Source organism: Triticum urartu, chromosome 7A, assembly GCF_056163025.1.
Source record: "Triticum urartu cultivar PI428250 chromosome 7A, HENAU_Tu73, whole genome shotgun sequence".
NCBI classification, from domain to species: Eukaryota; Viridiplantae; Streptophyta; class Magnoliopsida; order Poales; family Poaceae; genus Triticum; species Triticum urartu.
In genome coordinates, this window is record NC_141879.1 from 516,882,822 (window position 1) to 516,908,895 (window position 26,074).

General features: G+C 47.2%; 2 pseudogenes; both read right to left on the reverse strand.

Annotated features, from left to right (window-relative positions):
* Positions 1-17,251: 17,251 nt before the first annotated feature.
* On the reverse strand, positions 17,252-18,024 carry LOC147960215 (uncharacterized; annotated as a pseudogene).
* Positions 18,025-18,612: 588 nt separating this feature from the next.
* Positions 18,613-19,275, reverse strand: LOC125525512 (peroxidase 22.3 pseudogene; annotated as a pseudogene).
* Positions 19,276-26,074: the final 6,799 nt, after the last annotated feature.

Sequence of the window (26,074 nt, forward strand, 5' to 3'; positions counted from 1 at the left end):
GCGTGGACATGTAAGGTTGGCCCGGGCCGCTTCATCCCACAATACCGCCAAATCAAAATAAGACGTTGGTGGTATGCAGTGTGACTATCACCGCCACAACTCTTTGTGTTCTACTCGTGCATATCATCTATGCATAGACCTGGCTCGGATGCCACTGTTGGGAAACGAAACATGCAATTTCCAAAAAAATCCTATGCTCATGCAAGATCTATCTAGGAGATGCATAGCAACGAGGGGGAGAGTGTGTCTACGTACCCTCGTAGACCGAAAGCGGAAGCATTTTGACAACGCGGTTGATGTAGTCGAACTCTTCTAGATCCGACCGATTAAGCACCGAACGTAAGACACCTCCGAGTTCTGCACACGTTCAGCTCGATGACGTCCTGCGTTCTCTTGATACAACAATGCGTTGAGGAAGTAGATGAGTTCCGTCAGCACAACGGCGTGGTGACAGTGATGGTGAAGTGATCCGCGCAGGGCTTCGCCTAAGCACCGACGAGAATATGACCGAGGGTGTAAACCATGGAGGGGGGCGCCGCACATGGCTAACAATTGATGGTGTGTGTTCTAGGTGCCCCCTCCCCACATATATATAGGTGGGAGGGGAGGATAGGCATTCAAGGGGAACCCCAAGTAGCATCCGAATCCTACTTGGGGTTTCCCAAGTGGCGCCCCCCTTCCATATATCATCGGAGAGAAAAGGGAAGGGGGAAGAGAGAAATGAAGCGGGGGGGGGGGCGAACCCCCCCCCCCCTTTTCCTTCTCCAATTCAGCCTACTACCTAAGGGGGGCACCCCTTGTGGGATGGTGTGCTCCCCTCTTATGGCCCATATCTTCCCCCCGGGGGTTCCGGTAACCCCCCCGGTACTCCGATAATTACCCGATACACTCTGGAACACTTCTGGTATACGAATACTATCATCATATATATCAATCTTTACCTCTCGACCATTTTGAGATTCCTCGTCATGTCCGTGATCTCATCCGGGACTCCGAACAACATTCAGTCACCAAATCACATAACTCATATAATACTAAATCATCATCGAACGTTAAGCGTGCGGACCCTACGGGTTCAAGAACTACGGAGACATGACCGAGGCACCTCTCCGGTCAATAACCAATAGCGAAATATGGATGCTCATATCGGCTCCTACATATTCTACGAAGATCTTTATCGGTCGAACCATTATAACAAATACGTTATTCCCTTTGTCCATCGGTATGTTACTTGCCCGAGATTCAGTCATCGGTATCCACATACCTAGTTCAATCTCATTACCGGCAAGTCTCTACTCGTTCCTTAATACACAATCTTGTAACTAACTCGTTAGTCACTTTGCTTGCAAGGCTTCTTATGATGTGCATTACCGAGAGGGCCCAGAGATACCTCTTCGATACTCGGAGTGACAAATCATAATCTCGATCTATGCCAACCCAACAAACACCTTCAGAGATACCTATAGATCATCTTATAATCACCCATTCCTCCGATATCCGGGAGTTGCATAATCTCATAGTCGAAGGAATATGTATTTGACATGAAGAAAGCAATAACAATAAAACTGAACGATCAATATGCTAAGATAACGGATGGGTCTTGTCCATCACATCATTTTCCTAATGATGTGATCCTGTTTATGAAATGACAACACATGTCTATGGTTAGGAAACTTAACCATCTTTGATTAACGAGCTAGTCTAGTAGAGGCTTACTAGGGACATGGTGTTTTGTCTATGTATCCACACATGTATCAAGTTTCCGGGTAATAGAATTCTAGCATGAATAATAAACATTTATCATGATATAAGGAAATGTAAAATAAAAACTTTATTATTTCCTTTAGGGCATATTTCCTTCAATTAAGTGGTTATTTATAAATGGTATACACATTGCTTGTTGTCTAATTTAAGGGCCCAAAAAACTAGATCCATACATTCACGTGTACGCATGCAATGTTTAGCGAATCTGTGACCTCCATATGATAGGTGTTGGCATCAATGAGGCACAAAGATGATATGAGGAGCACAGGAAGTCATATAACCTAAAGTATTGGTGTGTCTACATATCTTAATTTTTGAGTCAAAATTGATAATGGCAACGAAAGGTCGGACAATATGGTCAAACTAGCCCGACAGGAGGAGTTTGGCTATTCGTGGGTGACCCACCTACCAAACTAAAGGATCAAAGATATTCGATATGTCGACTAGGACCTGGGGGCAGAATAGGTGGCTGCCAAATTTACTATTTTCTTTGTTGATTTTTGAGACAAGTACAGAAATGTAAATTCTCTAGATATGCAACCAGGTGATACACCGTATATGTTGCGTCACAACATGCGAGCAAGGTACACAAGCCAAACAAGCAAGCAAGTAATAATTAGTACCCAATGAAGATAGGGTTAGGGACGACCAGAAGTGACGGACACAAAGATGTAATGCGAAATTAACACTCTTGGGAGAGTGCAAATCTCCGTTGGAGAGGTGGGTGGGGTCAACGGATGATTCCATGATTATGAATGTCTCATCCAATTCCCTGAGTACCTTGGACAATGAATGACCAAGTACCCCCACGCTAGGGTGAATTGCCTGGCTAATTAATACACGTACCTAGCTTGAATTGCACAAAATTAAGGATGCGTCGACATGGTTGCTTGCTTAGATGGTTCAATTGTCCATGCCGAGAATCTTGATTGATCTGTTGAATTGTAAACACACATGTTGTCCACTTGGGCTGTTTGCCTAGTTCAAAAGGTGAGTAGGGTGAATTAGGAGTCGATTTTACGTAGTTTGACAAAAAATCATGTAAACACACCCTTGTGGGAACTGGAAGCCTAGAATGTATGCAATCCGTACAATGGTGGAGTTTTATAATTCGAAGATATATGATATGTTTCTAGAACCAAACAATTTAGAAAACTGATTATTGAGTATTTCTTTGCACTGACTCAAACCTTGAGTCACCTACGGAAAAATTGTACTACATGTACGCCCCATATTCATTAAGAACTTTGTATGACCTCTTCATAATTTCATCTTATGTCTGCCTCATGGTTTCATATGTATGTATGACCCTCAAGTCTCAACTTAGCATGTTGAACGTCATCGAGTGGGGCAGATTCTCGCACTTTATGATCAAGTTGATGTATACTATTGTTCATGGCTTTAGCAATAATACTATATACAATAACGTACTTATTGATATACTGTAACTAGTTAGGTTGTTCGCACATTTCCATGTATGCCAAGTAGTAGATCCGTACCAACCATGCATAGTTAACAATCTTGCATAGTTTTAATGCTAAAAAATGATAATCCAAAATGCTAAATATAATACATATGTGTTTCGTGCGTCTCAGCGTAGTAGAGGCCAAACTACATGTTTACATTAGGACGCAATTGCCATATTTGCCACCTCCAAAAGTCTTTTGGAGCGCACACCATAAATTTTTGAAGGTTGCATAGGCGATGTTAAATAAAAAGTCTTCAAAACAGCAGGCCCTGTAGTTTTCTTCCTTTTTTCTTCTAGCTACTCTACTACTCTAATTTGACATTGAAATCAAACAATTCAAAAATATTATTACAAGCCATCCATATGAATACAATAATAATATGAAGGCAACAAATAATCGAGAACCAAATTGTCCAAGTACAAAAATAACGAAGTAAAGAAATGTAAACACACTATCGCCCATGCAGATGTCATTGATGTTCTATGAAATCTTCACACAACTGATCATGGGAGCCCGATCTTCATTCTTCCGGCATGCCTCGTGACATGCTTGAATGCAGTTTGTGTGTCTGTGAGGCTTGATAGTTGTGCCAACATTGTCATACTCTTGGACCATCTGTGTATTCCTCTCATCTGCACTGATCATGTCATGTAGGATCAGACAAAAAGTCATGATCCTTGCCAAGGTATCTTTGTTTCATAAATGAGCAGGACACCAGACAATTTCTAACCTAGCTTGCAACATTCCAAATGACCTATCAATGTCCTTCCTTACTACTTCTTACATCTTTGCAAAATGTTTGTTTGGGGATCATAAATGTTGACTAAGATGGATAGTTGTCATTGGCTAGATAGTATAATTGGTCATAATCGTGCATGGTCATTCACCTTGTCATATCTTGGAGTAGTACCACATATTACCTAACAAACATATAGATCTCTGCAAGCATTGATGTCATTGTGAGATTCAGGCAGACCAAAGTAGCCATGCCAAATCTACAAATCCTCGGAGGCAACAACTTACAAGATAATAGTTAGATCATGGCAACCGACTGAATTGCCCGTGCCATGTTGTTGGGCAATTATTCCACCTCCAATGATAAAGTGAACGATCCCAAGCATCCTAGGTCATCCTCTTACTTTACTCATTGCTAAGCCTCTTTCATCGGCATTGAATGCTCACAGATACTGAGCTCCATGAACCCTAACCACACATCGAAGAACAATTTTGTGCATTTTGTGGTCGGCCTTCCGAAGATATTCATCTGACATATCTGTAGGTGTGCCATATGCAATCATATTTGAAGTGCCATGGTCATCTTCTGGAAAAAAAGACCGGCGACATTTCTCTTGAAGAACGTTTCATTAGATTCCATGTTATTGGCAACTCGATAGAATAGCCGTTCAGACATGCGGAAGCATCACTGATAATCCCCAAGTGCAAAAATATAACAATAAAATGCGAGCTCATTATATAACTATCGAACGTGAGCTCATTATATATTTCCAGTTAAAACAAACTTGAGAAACACCATTTATTACACACACATGTATGGAACGTTTGTGTCAAACATTCTGTTGAGCCGACATTGTATGAGGAAAAAAAATAAAAAAGAAACACGTACTAGTTGTTGGGGTCTAACCCTAGCTAGCTCGAACTGGTTTTCAAGGACGGAGGTAGATGAAAACAAACAGGGACTCGCATGTTTCTGGCAACGTACGCCACGGCGCCGAACGCCCTCTTTCTCCTGTTATATAAAGGTGGACACACCAGATTGTATCTAGGCTAACAACCTACGTATAACAAACTTGACTCTTTACCAAACTCAGATCACAGCCAGATTTGTAGCTAACAGAAACGCAGTGCTAACGGAGCCTCCTAGCGATCCGGTCTTCCATCGATCGTGAGCCCGGCTTGCTCGTCCGCCCGACCTGGACGCCAGGTTCCTCCTGTTGCACCTGCTGCACGCTATCTCGATCGCCATACGATCGCCACAAACCGGCTAGACTCGACCCAAACACACGCGCACACATACGCTGGTGACCACGGACAGGAATGCGCACACACACGCGACGCACATCCGCACACACACGGTTTATTCCTAACAATCTCCCCCTAAACCGTGACCTACAGGAGGCCAGGTGTGACGCCCGGGTAATCAAGCTACAGTAATCCCGCACTAACGATGCCACGTCACCTCGATTACTATTACTAATCTCGTGTTAGTTCGAAACCCATTCAAATTCAAATTCAAAATAAAGCAAACAATAAAAGTTTTCAAATGTTAAAACTAAAATGTTCTGAGTGATCCAAATAATGCATAGGTAATTATAATGGAGAAACCACACTTTAATAAAATGTTTAAATATTCAAATGATAATAAAGCAATAGTAAAAACTATTATTTAAATACCTTTAAATAATAAATAATTACAAAACTATTTTATTTAGTTACCAAAATTGATGTGGCAGTAGTAAATATAGTAATACTAATTTAGGAACCATTTGTGTATTTTAGAAAACTATAACCGTTTTAGAAATAAAAGAAAACGGAATAGAAAAAGGAAAATAGCCAAAGTAGGACTATTTGTTTTGGGCCCTAGTGCATTAGTGGATCAGGCCCAGCCCAACTTCCCCTCACCCCCTTTCTCTGTTCATCAGACAATCAGAGGACGTGGAGGCCATCCATGGCGCCCCGGCCAGGTGCCGGCCATCCCCCGGTCTCCTTGGAGTATAAGGGCGACACCCCGGACGCCCTGGACAACCCTAGCTCAATCCTCCCCTTCCCTACACTTGATCCCCTCGATCCCGAGCTTGTTCGTCACCGCGCCTTCGTCGATCCCGCGGCCACTGACTCCCCATCACTACCTTGCCATGTCCATGAGGTTCTTCGTCGTCTACTTCATCGTCTGCACCACCAGATTGAGGCTTGGGAGCATCATCGACGACGCACGTCTCTTCTTCTTCCGCCACGGCCGTCGGACGACGCCGTCGATCTCCACCACCGGCGCCTCCCCGACCTTCCCCGAGCTCGCCTACGTTCTCCCCGGTGAGCCCTCCTCCGGATCCCCCTTCCTCCGCCTCGATTCGGTCACTGTTTGCCTTCCCCGAGCACATCCAAGCCCGCGTCGCGTGTACGCGTACGCGTACTGGTGTAAGCGCGTGCGTGAGCTGCTGCTGCTTAACCACCGTCTCCTGCGGCGGCGTACTGCTGCTGAAGCGCGCCTGCCCTGGCCTCGCCTCTGCCTGCCGCTACTCGCCGGCCATCGGCCGCGGCCATGTAGCGCGCCCCTGCTGCTCCTTGCGATGCGTTGCTGCTCATACCGCTACTCTGCTCTGCTTGCTACTCCTGCCGCTGCACTGCTGCTCCGTTTGCTGCTGCTCACGGCCGCTGCTACTGCTTTCCTTGTGCTGCTGCCGCTGTTGGCCATGGCCGCCATGGCTTGTGCCTCGTGCGTGCTAGCCATGGCAAGCACAGCCAAGGCCCGGGTGTGCCGCTGCCAATGGCCGACCCAATTAGTAGGTCTAATTAGTTTAGGCTAAATTAGGTGTTAATTAGTCTAAGGCTATTTGAAGTGGACCCAGGCTAATTAATCTAATTAACTAGAATAGTTTAGTTGTTGTCTATGATGTGTGGCTCCCACCTCTAATTAAGCTAGATTAATTAATCTGTTAAACTAAGACAATGACAATTGGGCCCCATTATCACTATTCATCAGTGGACCAGTCAAACTTGACTGGGTCAACTGAGCCCTCCAGCCCCACATGTCATGCACACGCACACATTCCTGGGTACACTCCTGTGTACCCATAGCCATTTTTTTATTTGGATTAAATTTAATTCCAGGACTTCAGAAATGTTTAAAACTTCATAAATAAAGTCATATAAAATAAACCATAAGTCGGATGAAAATACTTTGTACAGGAAAGTTGCTCAGAACGACGAGGCGAATCCGAATACGCAGCCCGTTCGTCCGCCATGCATCCCTAGCATAGCGAACACGCAACTTTCCTCTTCCGGTTCATCTGCCCGAAAATGTGAAACACCGGGGATACTTTTCCGGATGTTTCTCCCCTTTGTCGGTATCACTTAGTACCACGTTAGATCACCCCTAGCACCGCGCATTGCCATGTTATGCTTTGTGTTGCTTTGTTTGCTCTGTTATTTATTGTGTTCCCCCTCCGTTACTTCTTTCCGGTAGACCCCGAGATCGCTGCCGGTACCCCCAATCGACTACGGTGTTGACGACCCCTCTCTCTTGCCAGAGCAACCAGGCAAGCCCCCCCTTTGATCACCAGATATCGCCTACTCTTCTCTATATAGCTTGCATTAGATTAGTGTAGCATGTTACTGTTTTCCGTTATTCCTATCCTGATGCATAGCCTATCCTTGCTACTACTGTTGTTACCATTACCTGCTATCCTACTGCTTAGTATAGGATGCTAGTGTTCCATCAGTGGCCCTACACTCTTGTCCGTCTGCCATGCTATACTAGTGGGCCGTGATCACTTCGGGAGGTGACCATGGGCATATACAATATACTTTACACAGTTATCTTACCTGTGATACTGTTCGGAGATGGGGGCTGAAGGGGCAGGTGGCTCCATCCCGGTAGAGGTGGGCCTGGGTTCCCAACGGCCCCCGACTGTTACTTTGAGGCGGAGCGACAGGGCAGGTTGAGACCACCTAGGAGAGAGGTGGGCCTGGCCCTGGTCGGCGTTCACAGATACTTAACACGTTTAACGAGATCTTGGTATTTGATCTGAGTCTGGCTACTGGCCTATACGCACTAACCATCTACGTGGGGACAGTTATGGGCACTCGACGTTGTGGTATTAGCTGAAGCCTTCGTGACGTCAGCAGCGGAGCGGCGCACGCTGGATTGGACTGGAACGCCTACTAGGCTAGGTCTGCTTCCGGCCGCCCACGCAACGTGCAGGTGTGCTAAGGGCGATGGGCCCAGACCCCTGGGCGCTTAGGTTTAGACCGGCGTGCTGACCTCTCTGTTGGTCTAGGTGGGGCTGCGACGTGTTGATCTTCCGAGGCCGGGCATGACCCAGGAAAGTGTGTCCGGCCAAATGGGATCAAGCGTGTTGGGGAATGTGGTGCACCCCTGCAGGGAAGTTAATCTATTCGAATAGCCGTGATCTCCGGTAACAGGACGACTTGAAGTTGTACCTTGACCTTATGACAACTAGAACCAGATACTTAATAAAACACACCCTTCCAAGTGCCAGATATAACCGGTGATCGCTCTCTCATAGGGCGACGAGGGGAGGATCATCGGTTAGGATTATGCTATGCAATGCTACTTGGAGGACTTCAGTCTAATCTCTTCTACATGCTGCAAGACGGAGGCTGCCAGAAGCGTAGTCTTCGAAAGGACTAGCTATCCTCCCCTTATTCTGGCTTTCTGCAGTTCAGTCCACATATGATACCCTTATTCCATTTGATACCAATGCATACATATGTAGTATAGCTCCTTGCTTGCGAGTACTTTGGATGAGTACTCACGGTTGCTTTCTCCCTCTTTTCCCCCTATCCCTTCTACCTGGTTGTCGCAACCAGATGTTGGAGTCCAGGAGCCAGACGCCACCTTCGACGACGACTCCTACTACACCGGAGGTGCCTACTACTACGTGATGCCCGCTGACGATGACCAGGAGTAGTTAGGAGGATCCCAGGCAGGAGGCCTGCGCCTCTTTCGATCTGTATCCCAGTTTGTGCTAGCCTTCTTAAGGCAAACTTGTTTAACTTATGTCTGTACTCAGATATTGTTGCTTCCGCTGACTCGTCTATGATCGAGCTCTTGTATTCGAGCCCTCGAGGCCCCTGGCTTGTAATATGATGCTTGTATGACTTATTTTATTTGTAGAGTTGTGTTGTGATATCTTCCCGTGAGTCCCTGATCTTGATCGTACACGTTTGCGTGTATGATTAGTGTATGATTAAATCGGGGGCGTCACAAGTTGGTATCAGAGCCGACTGCCTGTAGGAATCCCCCTTCCACACTCCTTGGCCAAAGTCGAGTGTAGACATTACAAAAATTTTACTAACATGGTTGTGTGCCTTACGAGCCCATGTCGCCATTTGGGTGGTATTCAGATCTTTTACTCCTTGTCTATACTTTGGGACACTGATCACTCTTCTATTCGGGTTAAATGATTTTGCTAAAATCTAACTCTATCGTTACCACTTCCTGCCGGAGAAACCTTTCATTACGGATGATCGACTGCTTCAACAGAAGATTCTGACAATACTCTCCGATATTTTCTTGAGACCTTGTGCCTGTTGCTTTTGCAATTCCCTATCACCGAAAAATCCCTATGGATAAATACTTACACCTGTCGTTCTTTATTCCCAGTTGGTCTTGTTATTACAAGATACCTCGAAATACTCGTCGTTGTTTTGATAATCCTTTGAGCTCACTGCCTTGCTGTTCTTTGTCACCCGAATACCCCTACGGATAATTCTCGCACTTATCGAGTATCCGCTCATCCCCCAGTTGTTCATGTGTTTCACAATGGTCTTCGAAATACTATTCGATCCTCCAAAAATCCTTAGTAGCTTATTGCTCTACAATACTTGTCTACTTGCATTGTGGATGCTTTCCATATGTCTGGCAATATTCGTTAGTACCCTCAGGCATCGTCTTTTTGATCCTATTGATTCAACATGAGTGCGAATGCACGCAATCATCAGTTGATCCTTTTAAGTTATCTTTCCGGCTCAGACGTTATTTTAAAACATGAGCTGGATCTCGACCAATCAGATTGCTGTCGATTGTACCCCTAAGGCTATTCAACTTATCCATCCCTAATCAGAGCATTGCTTCTGATCCCTTGTCTTGGAATTGATAATTCCTTTGCATTTGAACTTTGAGTTAGTCAGTTGTTTCCATAAACTGATCTCCTTGTATTCCTTCTTCCTCGGGTTGAGTACCGATGCTCACATCAGACCCCTTGTGGACCACCAGATCCTTTGTTGGATTTTATTCGACAGATTCCTTCATATTCTATAAGCTTGTGAGCCTTTCCTCGGATACATAATGCCTTTGGTAAATTGTATCCTCTGCTTTCTCAAGCATGCTCTACTATCGAGCTTGTGTTATTTACTCCTGAAGTTCATGGTATATGTTCTAAGAAGCCCCGATGGGTTGAACCTATGTCTTCCTTAATCTGTGTGAACCCGAAAGTTTTCACGGGTCATACTCCTCTGGTAATTCACCGGGTAGGTTTTGACACAAAAATCATTTTTACCTAGAGCAATGAATGAAAGGTTATGCATTGAAGAAGTGGGAGTCGACCTTGAACTTTGTGTTCATGCCCATGGACTTGATGTAGATCTTACCATTAAAGCTTCTCTTTAATTAATTATTCCCTTGGTAGAAGTTCATCTTATATCTGGGATCTGGCCTTCTGCAATCGTGGTTCCGACCATGTTCTTCTCTGATCCCATTTCTCGGGCAAGTTTAAGCACTTGTCTTCTGTAGATCAATACACCAGTCCAACCTTTACTTTGATCTTCCATCGAGTATTACACCATGGTACCTCGATAATATCAAGTACTACATAACCTCTTATGAGTTCTTCATCGAGTACTACATTCTCACTGATTCCAATTTTTCACGGGCTCTGAGTTATTAAACACTCAAAGACCGATAACTGAACCGAGTCCACACTACGGTTCAACAACTATTATAAATCTTCTTTGCTTACGAGTTTGTACCCGATCACGTCCTACCTACCCTATTTGGCTATATCATTACTGTGATGATTTTAACTGTGCTACCTGGTCCTTATTCCCGGAGCACAACTTTCGACGATGAGCTAAGCTTATGACGATCTTCCTCATCATACCATTTTTCCTTAAACAACGAGCTTGGTTTCGAGTTTGTGTCATACCCTTGGGTTCAATAACCTTTCGCTTCATCATTCCTTTGGCTTGATGTCATCGCCGACCGATTACATTTGCATGGAATCTCTCAACAATTGTGTCGTGATCATCATCGACATTCTGAACTCTTCCAGGATGTCAATTGAGTTCATTATGAGAAATACCATCCTTGCCCTCGATGATCTGTGTTATCATCGACCACCTTATTGACTTCTCTCCAACACAAACGTGTTCATGTTTTGAGTTATACTTGGAGATCCTTGCTATCCAGCATTTGTTCTCCTTTACCTTGGAGTATTACCATCTTTTATGTCAAGAATGTTGTGATAATTTCACCACCTCTTAAGAATTCTTGGTATAGTGATACTTCTCATCATCACCATTCTTTCTTGGTCCTCGCGTTGATTCCAACCGGGGTACCAACAAGTGAACGGTGTTGTTTGGATTCTGCACTTCTAGCAACCCTATTGCTTTGAAGTTAATGGTCGGCCGTTCGTTCTTAGACTATTGATTATTGAATCACCATTCTGACATTGGTCGTGCAACCGAACCCATATTTTGGGCGCACCTATCAACCAATGTTTAATTGTGTATGTTTCCCGTGAGCATACTTCCTTATATCATTTGATCTGACAAATGTTATCTCCTTGTTCACTTAATTGTGGAAATCCATCTTTTGTTAATCTTGATGAATTGTCGCTGATTCCATCAGCCACCTCCTCATTCTATCCTTGATTTAATAATGAACTCATGATTCGGAACTTGCTTCCACAGTTCAATTCCCGAGAATCTTACAATGTCGTCTCGTCAATTTGTCTTGCACCTTTTCTTCTCAGGCATCTTGAGTCTGAGGTTTCCTAACACCGATCAGATCTGAATCTCGGTCAGATATGATGGTTGGAACATACTTTCAAGATTTATAACATTGATCCTCATATGACCTGGTAAGGTGATGTCATGCCAGCACACCTGGCCGGAGGACCTATTGTTATAATTCTTCCTTTTAGCAATATTGGCCATTCTTCCGTGAGGAAATTGTAAGACTTATTCTATAAGTTGTTCCTGATGGATCCTTTTTGTTTCCAAAGTCTGATCTTCACCTGTTGACCATGTCAATGCTATCTGAGGCATGTCTATGGTACTCCGATTTTCAACAGGAACATTTGAAGCCCAATGCTAAATGTTTCCTGCTCAATTATCCAAACACTGTTGTATGGATAATGGCATGAAAATTCTCTCCCGTACCTAAAGAGTTTTCTACTTTCTATCCGGTCATGGATATCATGCTCTGCTTGTCCTTGGGAGGATATACCCTTGAAATATGTGTTCCATTGTCCTGTTTAGATCTGATAATCGTATTTTCCTTTCCATTGTTTGGTTTAACGCGTCTTGTGATCTATATGATCTAAGCGGCAATATTCTCCTCCTTATGTAAACACCTCGGTGTACAATTCTGTCAGCAAGACCCTGTTACTATTGTTGATGACATTTCGGTAGCCATCGATGGACGAGAACCTTGCCTATTGGCCCGCCTCGTTCAACGAGCAGGAAAATGGTTCTCTTCGTCCCTCGCCCCTGGTATCGATGTTGTTGCTGACATAGCTGACAGGCTATCCCCTGACATGCCTTGCTTACATGATCGTGCAAAACATCACCGTCCTTCCTGCTTTTAACACACATGGTGGGCCCATAACCCACAGTTCCACAAGATCGAAACCTGACTCTCCTGTACACCACATGTTCTCAAGCTTGTTCCTCGCGCTTGACTTCGTAAGTAATTCACGGACCACCTGTCTAGTGATCTAATCTGGTATGAGGCGCAATACCTATCCTCGTTGCCCTGAAGCTATTTCACCTTCTAACTAGGCATTGAACGATTGACTGGCTACTTGAAACTTCTTATTGTACATTCGAACTTTACTCTCGAGATGTTTTATTTGTTCAACTCGAGAGGTATTCATAGGCTCATTCATGGGTTAATCCCAGATTATTACCCTTATAGCATTCTGTCGTTGCCGATCTGCCCCGTTACCTATTTTTAAGTACGATGGAGTTCACCAAGAAAGGCTGATGACTTATCCTCATAACTCGAAGCTAAGGAAGGACGACATCAACGGAAGCGGTCAACTTCTTCGAGAAGAGCAACCACACCGAGAAGATCCGTTAGAATTTCGTAACCAATCTCTCCCCCTTACTCCCCTCCTAAATCTCGGGACGAGATTTCTTGTAGTGGAGGAGAATTGTGACGCCCGGGTAATCAAGCTACAGTAATCCCGCACTAACGATGCCACGTCACCTCGATTACTATTACTAATCTCGTGTTAGTTCGAAACCCATTCAAATTCAAATTCAAAATAAAGCAAACAATAAAAGTTTTCAAATGTTAAAACTAAAATGTTCTGAGTGATCCAAATAATGCATAGGTAATTATAATGGAGAAACCACACTTTAATAAAATGTTTAAATATTCAAATGATAATAAAGCAATAGTAAAAACTATTATTTAAATACCTTTAAATAATAAATAATTACAAAACTATTTTATTTAGTTACCAAAGTTGATGTGGCAGTAGTAAATATAGTAATACTAATTTAGGAACCATTTGTGTATTTTAGAAAACTATAACCGTTTTAGAAATAAAAGAAAACGGAATAGAAAAAGGAAAATAGCCAAAGTAGGACTATTTGTTTTGGGCCCTAGTGCATTAGTGGATCAGGCCCAGCCCAACTTCCCCTCACCCCCTTTCTCTGTTCATCAGACAATCAGAGGACGTAGAGGCCATCCATGGCGCCCCGGCCAGGTGCCGGCCATCACCCGGTCTCCTTGGAGTATAAGGGCGACACCCCGGACGCCCTGGACAACCCTAGCTCAATCCTCCCCTTCCCCACACTTGATCCCCTCGATCCCGAGCTTGTTCGTCACCGTGCCTTCGTCGATCCCGCGACCACCGACTCCCCATCGCTACCTTGCCATGTCCATAGGTTCTCCGTCGTCTACTTCATCGTCTGCACCACCAGATTGAGGCTTGGGAGCATCATCGACGACGCACGTCTCTTCTTCTTCCGCCACGGCCGTCGGACGACGCCGTCGATCTCCACCACCGGCGCCTCCCCGACCTTCCCCGAGCTCTCCTACGTTCTCCCCGGTGAGCCCTCCTCCGGATCCCCCTTCCTCCGCCTCGATTCGGTCACCGTTTGCCTTCCCCGAGCACATCCAAGCCCGCGTCGCGTGTACGCGTACGCGTACTGGTGTAAGCGCGTGCGTGAGCTGCTGCTGCTTAACCACCGTCTCCTGCGGCGGCGTACTGCTGCTGAAGCGCGCCTGCCCTGGCCTCGCCTCTGCCTGCCGCTGCTCGCCGGCCATCGGCTGCGGCCATGTAGCGCGCCCCTGCTGCTCCTTGCAATGTGTTGCTGCTCATACCGCTACTCTGCTCTGCTTGCTACTGCTGTCGCTGCACTGCTGCTCCGTTTGCTGCTGCTCACGGCCGCTGCTACTGCTTTCCTTGTGCTGCTGCCGCTGTTGGCCATGGCCGCCGTGGCTTGTGCCTCGTGCATGCTAGCCATGGCAAGCACAGCCAAGGCCTGGGTGTGCCGCTGCCAATGGCCGACCCAATTAGTAGGTCTAATTAGTTTAGGCTAAATTAGGTGTTAATTAGTCTAAGGCTATTAGAAGTGGACCCAGGCTAATTAATCTAATTAACTAGAATAGTTTAGTTGTTGTCTATGATGTGTGGCTCCCACCTCTAATTAAGCTAGATTAATTAATCTGTTAAACTAAGACAATGACAATTGGGCCCCATTGTCACTATTCATCAGTGGACCAGTCAAACTTGACTGGGTCAACTGAGCCCTCCAGCCCCACATGTCATGCACACGCACACATTCCTGGGTACACTCCTGTGTACCCATAGCCATTTTTTTATTTGGATTAAATTTAATTCCAGGACTTCAGAAATGTTTAAAACTTCATAAATAAAGTCATATAAAATAAACCATAAGTCGGATGAAAATACTTTGTACAGGAAAGTTGCTCAGAACGACGAGGCGAATCCGAATACGCAGCCCGTTCGTCCGCCATGCATCCCTAGCATAGCGAACACGCAACTTTCCTCTTCCGGTTCATCTGCCCGAAAATGTGAAACACCGGGGATACTTTTCCGGATGTTTCTCCCCTTTGTCGGTATCACTTAGTACCACGTTAGATCACCCCTAGCACCGCGCATTGCCATGTTATGCTTTGTGTTGCTTTGTTTGCTCTATTATTTATTGTGTTCCCCCTCCGTTACTTCTTTCCGGTAGACCCCGAGATCGCTGCCGGTACCCCCAATCGACTACGGTGTTGACGACCCCTCTCTCTTGCCAGAGCAACCAGGCAAGCCCCCCCTTTGATCACCAGATATCGCCTACTCTTCTCTATACAGCTTGCATTAGAGTAGTGTAGCATGTTACTGTTTTCCGTTATTCCTATCCTGATGCATAGCCTATCCTTGCTACTACTGTTGTTACCATTACCTGCTATCCTACTGCTTAGTATAGGATGCTAGTGTTCCATCAGTGGCCCTACACTCTTGTCCGTCTGCCATGCTATACTACTGGGCCGTGATCACTTCGGGAGGTGACCACGGGCATATACAATATACTTTACACAGTTATCTTACCTGTGATACTGTTCGGAGATGGAGGCTGAAGGGGCAGGTGGCTCCATCCCGGTAGAGGTGGGCCTGGGTTCCCGACGGCCCCTGACTGTTACTTTGAGGCGGAGCGACAGGGCAGGTTGAGACCACCTAGGAGAGAGGTGGGCCTGGCCCTGGTCGGCGTTCGCAGATACTTAACACGTTTAACGAGATCTTAGTATTTGATCTGAGTCTGGCTACTGGCCTATACGCACTAACCATCTACGCGGGGACAGTTATGGGCACTCGACGTCGTGGTATCAGCTGAAGCCTTCGTGACGTCAGCAACGGAGTGGCGCGCGCTGGATTGGACTGGAACGCCTACTAGGCTAGGTCTGCTTCCGGCCGCCCACGCAACGTGCAGGTGTGCTAAGGGCGATGGGCCCAGACCCCTGGGCGCTTAGGTTTAGACCGGCGTGCTGACCTCTCTGTTGGTCTAGGTGGGGCTGCGACGTGTTGATCTTCCGAGGCCGGGCATGACCCAGGAAAGTGTGTCCGGCCAAATGGGATCAAGCGTGTTGGGGAATGTGGTGCACCCCTGCAGGGAAGTTAATCTATTCGAATAGCCGTGATCTTCGGTAACAGGACGACTTGGAGTTGTACCTTGACCTTATGACAACTAGAACCGGATACTTAATAAAACACACCCTTCCAAGTGCCAGATACAACCGGCGATCGCTCTCTCACAGGGCGACGAGGGGAGGATCATCGGTTAGGATTATGCTATGCGATGCTACTTGGAGGACTTCAGTCTAATCTCTTCTACATGCTGCAAGACGGAGGCTGCCAGAAGCGTAGTCTTCGAAAGGACTAGCTATCCTTCCCTTATTCCAGCTTTCTGCAGTTCAATCCACATATGATACCCTTATTCCATTTGATACCAATGCATACATATGTAGTATAGCTCCTTGCTTGCGAGTACTTTGGATGAGTACTCACGGTTGCTTTCTCCCTCTTTTCCCCCTATCCCTTCTACCTGGTTGTCGCAACCAGATGTTGGAGTCCAGGAGCCAGACGCCACCTTTGACGACGACTCCTACTACACCGGAGGTGCCTACTACTACGTGATGCCCGCTGACGACGACCATGAGTAGTTAGGAGGATCCCAGGCAGGAGGCCTACGCCTCTTTCGATCTGTATCCCAGTTTGTGCTAGCCTTCTTAAGGCAAACTTGTTTAACTTATGTCTGTATTCAGATATTGTTTCTTCCGCTGACTCGTCTATGATCGAACTCTTGTATTCGAGCCCTCGAGGCCCCTGGCTTGCAATATGATGCTTGTATGACTTATTTTATTTGTAGAGTTGTGTTGTGATATCTTCCCGTGAGTCCCTGATCTTGATCGTACACGTTTGCGTGTATGATTAGTGTACGATTAAATCGGGGGCGTCACACCAGGTTCTTCGTCGACGTCGGCGAGGAGCGCCTTCGCCTTCTTCGGCTGCCGGCAGTCACGGGAGAAGTGGCCACGAACGCCACAGTTGTAGCACTTCCCGCGCCGCCGTCTCGTGCCCGAGGCCACGCTGCTCGCACCGTCATCGTGGTCGAGGCCGCCGCCGCGCTGACGTTGCCGTGCCTCCCACTGGGCCGCTGTGAACATCAGCTGATCGCCGCCTCGTCCGCCATTGTCCTGTGTGCGCCGACGTAAGCGTTCGTCAAACGCCTTGAGCCTTCTCAACGCCTCCTCGAACGCCATCGTGTCCACGTCGCAGAACTGCTCGATCCCGGCCACCGCGGCATACAACCGATCGGGCACCGTGTCGAGCAGTTTTTTCACCATGGCAGCGTCGTCGAGCATCGAGCCGTGGCCAGCATACCTTGCTGCCATGCCGCCGATCTTGCCGGCGTACGCGTCCAGCGCCTCCCCATCCTCCATGCGCAGGTTGTCAAACTCGCCACGGAGAGTGGAGAGCCGTGCCGCCTGGACCCGATCGGCGCCGACGAACCTCGTCTTCAAGCTGGCCCACACCTCAGCCGCCGTCTTCTTCGTTGATACCTGCATCAACACGTCTTCGGAGAGCGCACCGAACAGCACCGCGCTCGCCGTCTTGTTCTTCCCGACGTCGACCGCCGCGTCGCCGGCCGGCGACACCGCTTCCCAGAGGTTCTGGGCGTCGAGGATGGCTTCGGCCTTGATTGCCCACACCGTGTAGTTGTCCGGTGTGAGCATCGGCATCGGCATCGAAACCGTGCTACCCCCTGCGCCGTGCGGGACGATCGCCATGGCCACGAGCACAGGAACAAACGAGGCTCTGATACCAATTGTTGGGGTCTAACCCTAGCTAGCTCGAACTGGTTTTCAAGGACGGAGATAGATGAAAACAAACAGGGACTCGCATGTTTCTGGCAACGTACGCCACGACGCCGAACGCCCTCTTTCTCCTGTTATATAAAGTTGGACACACCAGATCGTATCTAGGCTAACAACCTACGTATAACAAACTGGACTCTCTACCAAACTCAGATCACAGTCAGGTTTGTAGCTAACAGAAACGCAGCGCTAACGGAGCCTCCTAGTGATCCGGTCTTCCATCGATCGTGAGCCCGGCTTGCTCGTCCGCCCGACCTGGGCGCCAGGTTCCTCCTGTTGCACCTGCTGCACGCTATCTCGATCGCCATACAATCGCCACAAACCGGCTAGACTCGACCCAAACACACGCGCACACATACGCTAGTGACCACGGACAGGAACGCGCACACACACGCGACGCACATCCGCACACACACGGTTTATTCCTAACACTAGTACTGTTACATTCTGTACATTTAATAATTGAATCCAATATGATCAGGCCGGGTTGCATGATGCACTTGGGATCAAGGCATCAAGCAATCAATAGTTATTTGCCATAGAGCACTTGAGCCTCACCTCCACGGGTATTTCCTGCGGCGGAGGCACGTTTCCCATCTTCACCATGGCCTTGGCGAAGTCCCTCGCGAACGCCTCACCGTCGGTGCTGTACATCTCCACGAGATTGTCTTGCAGACCCCCACCGCCGTAGAGAGTCTGGTCAGAGGAAAGGAGACCGCGCCGTGCGATAAGGTTCTTGTAGTAAGCGTTGTCGAACCTCATCGGCGTCTGCACGTCAAATGGCGCCTTACCAGAAAGACCCTGGCACGTCTGCTGCGTGGTCTGTGCGAAGTATGGGTCGATCTCCTCATCACTGTCGGTGCCGTAGACACGGTCCCTGTAGGTGTCACAGCTGGCCATCCCGACGGTGTGGGCACCGGAGAGCGCTGTCATGTCACGGGCGTCCAGGTTGAGCCTTGAAAACATGGTGACGAGCTCGCCGAGGTCGTCGTGCGGGCTGGGGAGGCCGTTCTTGGTGGATTCCGGGTGGGCGGCGAAGCGCGAGTCCTTGCGGCCGAGGGGCACGCTCCAGGTGGGTCCTCCGAGCAGGGCGACGGCGTCGCGGGATGCGTGGGCGATGACGTCGGCGCAGGAGACGGTGGCCGGGCAGTCGTGCTCGAGCGCGCGGAGTTGATGTCGTCAATGACGGCGTAGCCGGTGAGGGAGGCGCTCGGCTCCATATTCTTCTCGCTGCGGGAGAAGGGAGTTGCGTCCAGGAGAACAGAAGCATCACATCCCTGTCACGCCATATTTGTAAACCATAGCATTAGCAAATGATAGTGAAACCATAGCATTTGTAGGTAAGAATATATGTAGAAGTAGTACAGAGAATAGATGTTTTTTTTTAGGGGTGAAACCAATTTATTCATCACCAAAATCCACATGAAGTGGAATATATAAAGAAGGGATCGTTTGGAACTCAGCTGACTGAGACATAGTTATGTCTCAGTCACCTGATGTCACCTGACGTCACACTGCATGTCAAGGTCCAGTTCGTTTCCATGTCCGGCCTGCTTGTCTTTTTTATTTTTTTTTATTTTTTTGGGCTGGCCTTGTCTTCCCTTTCACTTGTCCTTCCTGTCAATTTACTCGGGCTGCACAACGTCAAGGCAAATGTGCTGGCCACAAGCCGACGAGTTTCATGCACCATCAACAAACACATGAACATTTGCATGTGTGTGTCACTAACAAAAAATAGGAAACATTGAATAATTAAAGCTCCGAGATCACAAATTAAAATAGTTTTGCTTAATATTTTTGTTCTCTAAGCCAAGGCCTTTATAGTTGATTTTTCATTCAAGGCTAAAAAAAATATCGTAAATAAATTTTAAAATGGAAACAAAGAGTAAACCAAAATAAAATGATATAAGATGAAAAGCTAAGACATTGGAGTGATATTTTTTTGAAAACATTATGTATGACCGACGAAGATACAACTATAAGCGTTCAACAGTGCGAAACTGGGATCAAGTGTGTGTGTGTGTGTCTATATATATATATAGGGACATTTACATCTATGCCCTTAACTCGAACCCACTACTCAGTTTTGCCCCTAATTTTTAGGTATGCTCAGTTTTGCCCCTCCGCCGTTAGTTTCACTTATAGAAATGTCCTTCTCTGCCGTTACCGTCCGGTCAAAGGTCTTTGACCGTCCTGAAAAAATAGAAAAAAAAATCAAAAAAATATGAAATTTGGTGGGATCGAAGATAGTCATGTCCGCAAGGCGCGTGCACATTTTCATGCCGTTCGGACACTCCGGGAGCTCGTGTCAAAGGAAAACATAAATTTTGTACACATGCGAGCAGTAAATTCAAAAAAAAATAGAAAAAAAATCAAAAAAATATGAAATTTCGTGGGACTCAAGATATTCAGGTGCGCAAGATGTGTGCACGTTTTTGTTGTGTTTGGACATTGTAGGAGCTCGTGGAGAAAAAAAACAAATTTTAGCTCAAAAAAACTTTGAAAAAATGCACTATTTTGTTTTTTTTCTCTAGAGCGCCCCGTACATCATTTGATCACCAAAACTTGCAAGCACTTTGTGCACTCAAGCCTCTTTGACGCCAAATAAATTCAAATTTTTTTGAACTTTTTTGCTATTTTTTTCGAATTTACTGTTCATAGGCATAAATTATTTTTGTTTTCCTTTGCCACGAGCTCCCAGAGTGTCCAACCAACACAAAAATGTGCACGCGCCTTGCGGACATGACTATCTTCGATCCCACCAAATTTCATATTTTTTTGATTTTTTTTGCTATTTTTTTCTGGATGGTCAAAGTACTTCGACCGGACGGTAACGGCGCAAAAGGGCATTTCTATAAGTGACACTAACGGCGGAGGGGCAAAACTGAGCATACCTGAAAATTAGGGGCAAAACTAAGTAGTGGGTTCGAGTTAGGGGCAGAACTGGAATTGGCCCATATATATATGTATATATATTGTGTGTGTGTGTACACACACACACACACACACATATATATATATATAGGAAAAAAAAACAATGCAGTGTGCACCTTGGAGTGTTATTCAAGAACATTATGTATTTTCATGTGGGAAATGCTGGAGTTGGGTCGTGCGTTCCAAAAAAAACACAAAAAATTAGCCAAAATGAAAAAATTGCTTGTATGTACCCACCGTGAGGGGAAATGATAGAAAACCCATCTATGTGATGCTAAAAAAACATCCAACCGCCAACCCTGGTTGCGGTCACATTATATGGCTTGCAGTTGCGCTTGTGTGTGTTGAGTTGCGATTGCACTCGGGATGGGGCGGTTGCAACTACAACAATAAACCCTATCGAAAAATGGAACCGATTTCATCGGCACCGACAACCCCCTCCCCGACGTCCGGTTGCGCTTGGGTGTGTTGAGTTGCGAATGCGCTCGGGTTGGAGTGGTTGCAACTACAACAACAAAAAACCTAACATAATAAAAAAATAAAAAAGGAACCGATTTCATCGGCGCCGACAGCCCTCCGCCGACCCCGGTTGCGAGTCCAAGGTCGACTTGCAAGTAGCATCGAGTAAACACCGCCCCGAGTTGCGAGTCGATGGTCGAGTTGCAACTGGGGCATTCAGGCCCCTCGCAGTTGCGAGTCGATGGTGGACTTGCAATTGGGGCAATCATGGCAAAAAAGAAGAAAAAAAAAACTAGTTGCGAGTCGATGGTCTAGTTGCAAGTGGCACCAAGTAAACACCCCCCCCCCCCGAGTTGAGGGTCTGGGGTCGAGTTGCAACTAGGGCATTCGGTCCGTCATAGTTGCGAGTCGATGGTGGACTTGCAACTGGGGCAATTATGATAACAAACAAACCAGTTGCGAGTCCAAGGTCGAGTTGCAAGTGGCACCGAGTAAACACCGCCCCGAGTTGCGAGTCGATGGTCGAGTGGCAACTGGGGCATTCGGGCCCTCGCAGTTGCGAGTCGATGCTAGAGTTGCAATTAGGGCAACCATGGCAAACAAGAAGACAAAAAATTGACCAGTTGTGAGTCGATGGTCTAGTTGCAAGTGGCATCAAGTAAACACCCCCCCGTCCGAAGTAGCGGGTCGGGGGTCGAGTTCCAACGGGGGCATTCGGTCCCTCACAGTTGCGAGTCGATGGTAGACTTGCAACTGGGGCAATTATGGCAAAAAAGAAAGACAACAAAACAGACCACTTGCGAGTTCATGGTCGAGTTGCAAAGTGGCACCGAGTAAACACCCCCCAGTTGCAAGTCGATGGTCGAGTCGCAACTAGGGCATGCGGGGCCCACGGTTCCTTGTATTTCATCGGTGAAACCAAAAAGTTGCTTATATTTACAAGGAAAGTAATTTTGAACAAACAAAAACAACAAACAACAACAGTAACAACAACAACACACAACAAAAACAGACCAGTTGCAAGTCCAAGGTCGAGTTGCGAAGTGGCATTGATTAAACACCTCCCCTGAGTTGCGAGTCGATGGTCGAGTTGCAGCTGGGGCATTTGGGGCCTTGCAGCTGCGAGTTGATGGTGGACTTGCAATTGGGGCAATTATGGCAAAAAAGAAAGACAAAAAAGACTAGTTGTGAGTCCAAGGTCGAGTTGCAAGTGGCATCGAGTACACCCCCCCTGAGTTGCGAGTCGATGGTCGAGTTGCAAGTGTTGTGTGGGCCCTACAGTTGCGAATCGATGATGGACTTGCAACTGAGGCAATATGGCAGTAAAAGAAAAGACAAAAAATCATACCAGTTGCGAGTCCAAGGTCGAGTTGTAAGTGGCACCGAGTAGACACCCCAATTGCAAGTCGATGGTCGAGTTGCAACTAGGGCATGCGGGGCCCACTGGTCCTTGTATTTCGTCGGTGAAACCAAAAAATTGCTTGTATTTACAAGGAAAGTAATTGTGAACAACAAAGAACAAACAACAACAACAACAACAACAACTCGATGGTCGAGTTGCGAAGTGGAGCATTTGGGGCCTTGCGGCTATGAGTTGATGGTGGACTTGCAATTGGGGCAATTATGGCAAAAAAGAAAGACAAAAAACAGACCAGTTGCAAGTCCAAGGTCGAGTTGCAAGTGGCATCGAGTACACCCCCCCTGAGTTGCGAGTCGATGGTCGAGTTGCAAGTGTTCTGTGGGCCCTACAGTTGCGAATCGATGATGGACTTGCAACTGAGGCAATATGGCAGTAAAAGAAAAGACAAAAAATCATACCAGTTGCGAGTCCAAGGTCGAGTTGTAAGTGGCATCGAGTAGACACCCCAATTGCAAGTCGATGGGCGAGTTGCAACTAGGGCGTGCGGGGCCCACTGGTCCTTGTATTTTGTTGGTGAAACCAAAAAATTGCTTGTATTTACAAGGAAAGTAATTGTGAACACACAACGGTCAAGTTGGAAGTGGCACCGAGTAGACACCCCAATTGCAAGTCGATGGGCGAGTTGCAACTAGGGCATGCGGGGCCCACTGGCCCTCCCCCGACCCACCAGTTGCGGTCGCCTTATATATGTCTTGCGGTTGGGCTTGGTAGATGCGATTGTGCTCGGGATGGGCGCTTGCAACTACAACAAAAAAAACTAACAAAAAAATGGAACTAATTTCATTGGCGCCGACAAACCCTCCACCCCGACGTCTGGTTGCACTTGGGTGTGCTAAGTTGTGATTGCGCTCTGCTTAGGGCGGTTGCAACTAAAAGAAAAAAAACTAAAATAAAATGGAACCGATTTCATCGGCGACGACAAAAGCCCTCCGCCCCGACCCCGGTTGCATTCACGTTATATGTCCTATGGTTGCTGAGTTACAGTTGCGCTCGTGTAGGGCGGTTGCAACTACAACAAAAAAAATCTACCAAAAAATGGAACCGATTTCATCGACGCCCACAAACCTCCGCCCCGATGCCCGGTTGCGGTCACATTATATGGCTTATAGTTGCGCTTGGGTGTGTTGAGTTGCAATTGCGCTCGGGGTGGGATGGTTGCAGCTGCAAAAAAATACGTAACAAAAAAAAAGGAATCCGATTTCATCGGCGCCGACAACTCCTCCCGTCTCGGCCTCCGGTTGCGGTCACATTATATGTCCTGCAGTTGCGCTTGGGTGTGTTGTGTTGCGATTACGCTTGGACTGGGTCGGTTGCAAGAACAACAAAAATCCCTAAACAAAAAACAAAAAAGATTTCATCGACGCCAACAAAAAGATTGGAGGACCAACAGAACGGCCGGATTCTTACTTCGAAAAATGCCGCCACCACCGATCTCCCGCAGCAGGCTCTTCCCGAGTCTCGGCCGCCACCAAGAAGACACAAAGAGAAATGAAAAGAGGGGTGATAAGACACGGGCTTCCTATATCCAACACAAGTGGGCTTTGTCAGCAAAAAAAGAAAAACAAGCACGCGACAAAAAAAAAACAGGCCACGAGCGGGACAATAGATGGGCTGTGCCTCCCGTCGTTACGAAGCTCTCTACAGGAGGAAAACACGAATCGTGGCGCAGCTCAATCAAACGGCCAGAAAAGTGAATGAGACCAATTTAATTCTCAGCTGAATGAGTTTTAGCAAATCCGTATAAAGAATAGAGGTGATATACGTTGATGAAGCAGTCGTGGAAGAAGAGGCGGAGGACGGCGGGCGCCATCCTCGGCTGGGCGGCGACGCTGCTCGCCATCACTGACCGCACAACGCGATGCACGTTGGGGCACGTCTTCTCGTAGTAACCCGGGGAGAGCTCGTCGCCATTGGCGGTGGCAGCGAGAGCAACCAAGAGGAGCAGCGCAAGTGCAAGCCAAGAAGGGACGCTGGAGGACGCCATGCCTATGGTCTGGTGTGTGGTGATGAGAAGAATCAAGCAGGGTCCGGTGTGTGGTGATGAGAAGAATCAAGCAGCCAAGGAGAGAATGCGATGCTTAGCTTGCTAGGTTGCAGTGCACGAGTGTGGGGAACATGAATGGATGCATGTGCTTATATAGAGTTCGATTAGTGCTGCCTTCTCCCCGTGCATGTACAATGCTAAGTTATCTGCCCGTGTGTCTAGGATTTCCGGTGCATGTACAAGCTGCATGCAGGCTTTTACGCCCGTGTGTCATGTGCGAACGCTCTGTAATTCAGCACCACTCACAAGCCGCAGCCTCGTGCTTCCATTCAGGGTGATTGACGAGGTCATGACTGACAGAAGAGAAAACAAAAGCGCAGGGAATTGACAGGCTAACTAATACACGTACAAAACTAATGATGCAGCCTCGTGCTTGAATTGCACGCGTCGACATGGTTGCTTGCTTGGATGGTGCAATTCTCTGGAATCATTAATTGGCTGGAATCAAATGGTGTTAGAGAACGGGCAATGACAAACTGTTGAATCGCAAACATGCATGTTGTCCACTTGGACTGTTTGCCTAATTCAAAAGATGAGCGGTCGACTTTTGCATGGTCTGAGAAAACACCCTCTAAGCACATGCTTTAGAGCAAAATCGGTCCACTCGTGTGCCCAGAAGCCTAATTTTTGCCGCTTAGGACCGGAATTGACGCCGGCGGACCCAGGTCGAAACCGACGCGTTGCGGGGGTGCCCGGGGAAACGTTTTTGATGCGAAAGTCTGATGGATCCGCCGAGTCAGCGACTCGGCGACGCCAAGAATCTACGTCGTCCTCATCGCCTCGGTTTCCCGCGGGAATCAATGCGAAGGCTGTCGCCGGTCAGCCTTCCATTGATTCATGGGCGGCGCAGTGAAGACGCGCCACCATCATGCGTCCCGCCCCATCCCGCCACGCGTCCACACTGCTGTACCCCGCTCGCCGCCCACTCGCCGCTATAAAAGCCACACTCCCTCACCGATGGCAGCACACTTCACTACTAGGGAAAACCCTAGTGCTATCGCTTATTTTATAGCTAGTTGTAGCGCTTGTACAAGCCTTATCACTAAGGCCCTACAGTTAACTGGTAGCAGTACCGTTTCCCCCCAAAAAAGCACTACTGCTAATAG